The following is a 4,809-nucleotide window of genomic DNA, read 5'->3' as shown; positions in this document are numbered from 1 at the left end:
TTTTTTGTAGCTATTGACGAGTTTTGAGTATTATCAATAAAAATAAATGATGTAAATTAAAAAAAATCGAAATATTAACATATGTATATCTTTCCCAGAGCTTGCACTGGTATATAATATTTTTAGTAAAAACATTTACAAGTGAGTCCGTAAATGCTCATTTAGTTATAACCTTTCAACTAAACTAACTACACTTTAAGCAACGAACTTTAAAGTTATTTCATTGATATATTGAAATGAACGATCATTAATACATAGTTTTATGACAAGGTGCGAGTGGCGACGTGAGCGGGATGCTAGTTATGTAATGGCTGAGGTCAGCGACCCCAGGATGTTCCCGCTCCTGATAGATACGATCGAGTCGTTAGTAATAAGTCTTATTGACTATAATAAGCTATTATAAAAGTTGGTATCATCCAACATTTATAATATAAGTAAATAAATAGGATATACCAATTATTCTACGAACTAAATATAAATTCCAACTGACGTTATAACTAAATTCGAAAGTAATTTATTTTATGGGTTGTGAATATTTTATGAGTTTGTTTTAGTATTTAAACATAAATATTAATTGCTAAATATTATGTTTATTAGAGAAATGTATTTCTACGAAAGCCATGGTTTTTTTATGAAACATAAAATACTAAAAAAAATAATAATAAAATGTTTACTCTTGACCACATTAAATAATGAATGAGACAAAACAAGTAATTATCGCTTTGACATCCGAAAACACCAATAGGAAAAATAGCCCTGAGTCATGTACCCCCATGTCTTGTAGATTTTTTATTGGCCAAGGTACATTAACCTTTAGCTTAGACATTTAGTTACTACTTTCCAAAAAAGTATAAAGTTAGTGCTTTAATGGCAAACAAATACATTTATTAATAGCAGGTAGTGCTTACTGACTTTCATCTGATAGAATTATATGTCCCATAAAGTTGATTGTAAATAATCTTGATAAGATTTACATTTACGTCACGGATAGGTATTATTGGATTTTTAATATCAATTTAATTTTGATAGATGCGTCGTCAATCACGTATATTTCTTCCCAATATAACAGTGCGGATATGTAATTAAGTAATTATATTTTTATATACATATAATTATTAGAAAAAGTTTATAACTCGATCTTATATAATGACTATAACACTATAAGCGTATGTTCAATATAAAAGACATCAACGCGTAGCAAGAACATTTGATCGTTTATGTTAATGATTTAAGAGTGTCAGGTTAAATAATCATATAATTAATATTGATTTAAAAGATGTAATGTTTTTTGAATACACAATAATCTTACTTAAGGTTTTATAAAGTTATTAAGTAATACAACCAGTTATGTTGAGAGGTAAGAAATAATTCAATTACAATGATTGTGAAATAGGCAGAAGATTGAAATTTAATCGTTTTTATTTTTTTATATGGACAGTCAACTTATTTGTAATTACAGGCGTTAAATCGACAATAGCGTGTCGGAGCGTCGTCGTCTCGCAAAAAGAATTCTAACGGCTCTTCTACATCGATAGATTTATGTGGTTTCATGCTATCAGCAACAATTAGCACATGTTGATAATGAGCTATGTATATATAAAATATAATTTTATTCGTTTTTGTAAAAGGTATATTAAATATGATACTTTGTCGGTATTTTTTATAATAACACCATATTAAGCTCGACATGGCAAGTATTTTCTGTAATAATTATAAGTGGTAAATGTATTTGTATTTTTGATACTTGGTATGTATGTTTTGTGTTATGTAACTAAGAGAGTTATGCTCGGCAATGCATTGGGCTTAATTAAGATGACTATCTACTCCGAATTATCATCAACCGTTGTTATCGAGAAATTTAAACAGTACTGTAGAATATTTAATTTGATCGACGATATAAGAAATAAAAATAATGGGTATAAAAAAAATAATTTCGGCAATCGATGAATTGAGTCAAATGTAATTTAACTTTGAGGTAAAATTGTATGATTTACTTTTCGCAAAACTTGTTCTGAATGTTTACTTAATTATTGACTGTTAGTTCATGCCTTTTGGATTCAGGCTTTTAAATATTTGAATCTCGTGCGAATTTTCATGGATATTACCTGTTGTGTATAATTAACGTTAATAAACGTCGAATAGCAATAGAAAATAATGTTGATTATTTGGTCACGACGGCGTGCAGGAGATATTATAAATCTCAAGTGTGTGACTAAATACAGATGCACTCACTTATTCCTTATTTTCATAATCCAATGGATTCAGAATGACTGGAGAGAGTTTAGTCGCTAGACCAAATGTTTTCGGATTTTACCAAATTACAAACTTACTATTGAGAATTTTAAAAAATAACTCATTTTATTGCCCCGAAGCAGGTTTGAACCCACGACCTCGGGTTTTGTCTTATAATCTAGCTATTAAACTAACGAGACAGTCAGAGAATGAATAAATGAATATGCCTCAATAATTATATAATATTCCTAATAAGGATGAATAAAGCTATAAAAGATATGTTAATTGTGATCGTAAGTTGTGTCTAATTGTGCAATAATTACTCGCATCTGCCAGGTAACGCTTATTAGCTTTATTCCCATAGGTTAACATTAACAAATGCATTAGCGTACACAGTTTTTCATAATATCAGCGCGGGAACGACTTACCGTCGATTCATGACTAGCTATCTTTTTATTGTCATGTAGCAAATTGTTGTTTGAAAAAAAATATCTAGTCTAGATCATTAATTCTAAGTTTAATAATAGTTAAGTTTCTAACTTATGATTATCAGAGGATGAATATGTATAAGTTATTTTTCACGTAGTCTTATCTTGAATGATAAAAGACGCTAAAAGTTTTTTAAAACGTTAGTAACTTAACTTTAAGAAGCAAAAGTGTAATTTGACGTCTAAATTTTCAATATCTGCAGTAACTGGTACGATTTCTGTCTTATGTTTTAATCAAATGCTTAAGATTATAATCGTAGCATAAGTAAATAAACATAAAAAATAGTAGCTGAATTTATGTATGAGGGTAATAAAGCACAGCCTTGTAAGTAAAGTTGATATGTAATTGACGTAACATAAACAGGTTTTCTTTGATTCAACTTAAAGTAACACAGCTGGATGTTGTCAGTACTTGTAACATGTTTAAAACTTCATTTCTTCTTTACACGATTATTTGATTTTATATAATCTAATATCTCGCTCTTCTCGGTCGTCTACTTCATTGCTGAAGGTCGTGTCCACTATGATCTAGGGCCTGGTCACGATCTCTGTGAATTTTCTCCAGTCCTTCCTGTCCTCAGCTTTCCTCAGGGCTGTGGTCACTTGGAGACCAGTGAGGTTGGTAACTTGGTCCGACCATCGTGTGGGGCAACGGCCACTTGGTCGTTTCCCCTCTACTTTGCCAAGCACCATCAGCTTGTCGAGGCTGTCAGGCTAATCTAATATACATTTATTTATTCATTTAAATACCATTTCATAAAAAAATGCCATTTCACTCTATTCCATTCAGTTTTTTTTAATCCGTAACATCTATTGGCACGTCTCGTGCGTTAGACCGACTCGTACGCCGGGACGACAAACAACACAACTCATACCCCCATGTCATGCTTCTTCTCCGCCATCGTTCACTTATTTATTCCATTGAGTGTGCATGGCGCGTTACTGTATACTTCGTTGCTATAAGTCATTGTAATAATGAGATTTCTCTCATGATTATAATAACTTATAGCAACGAAAAATATTGTTTTATTAACGAAACTGTTTTTATTTATTCTACTCCATGTCTATTTATTGCTTTTCTTAAATTATAAATTATCTTAATAACCATCAATTTCAATGTTTCACATCTAGCGGATTTTTTATTTTGTAGTCGTAAGCTCTGTAATTTAAAAAAAAATCATATTTATCTACTAAAAGTTTGTAGAATTTATAGTTAAAGACTTTATGAGGTGTTAATGGGTAAGTAAGTATACGAGTATATACGCGTTAGATAGAAGCATCTTTATTTAAAATTTTACTTGTTGGCTCACCAAGCAGTGCTCAGTACTGTACTGTTAATCTCAAACGAATTGTCTATTAGCATGACGCCTATTAACCCAGTCTACCTGTCCGATATATCACATGTGATTCATAGTTATTGTTTAATTATTGTGTCTGATGTTAATATTAATTGAACACTCAAAACTCCCATATAACAAGGACCAACAAAATTAAACTATGAAAATGTATGTTAATATAAATATCAAATTGCACAGAATTTAGACTTACCATGATTATTAATATTCGCAACCAATTCGTGAAGTCCGATCGAATTTAAGAAATGACAATTATTTAGTAAACATAAACAACAGAAATAACATTGTAAGCAATAAGCTCTAAAGAGCTTTAAAGAGTTTCGATAGAATTATTTAACATTGATAAAGTTGATGGGATCGCGAAAGACATTACAATAACAGTTTTCTTTTTTTTTTAAATCCCGTGACACTTACAATATTGTTCAAGTCACGACATAACGATGTCAATGCTCTTTGAAATGATGAGACATTTCAATCTTTTGATAGGAGTTATTTGCAAAAGTAATTGATTGATTGTTGTATCTAAACATAGTTCAATGATAATTATTATTTACAAATTAAAATGTCATATTATTTAGGTTAAACTTTTGGATATTAATGGATTTCGATAAATATTATCTTCGAATTAAAATTGAGAAACAAGTCTTGGCAATACACAATAGGTCAGTTAACCAAAAACAGTAAAAAAATAATAATATACATATAAAAATAACATTTGCATATATCTTTGGATT

The sequence above is a fragment of the Nymphalis io genome, chromosome 2 (assembly GCF_905147045.1).
Source record: "Nymphalis io chromosome 2, ilAglIoxx1.1, whole genome shotgun sequence".
Taxonomy (NCBI): Eukaryota; Metazoa; Arthropoda; class Insecta; order Lepidoptera; family Nymphalidae; genus Nymphalis; species Nymphalis io.
This window is presented reverse-complemented; position numbering follows the sequence as displayed.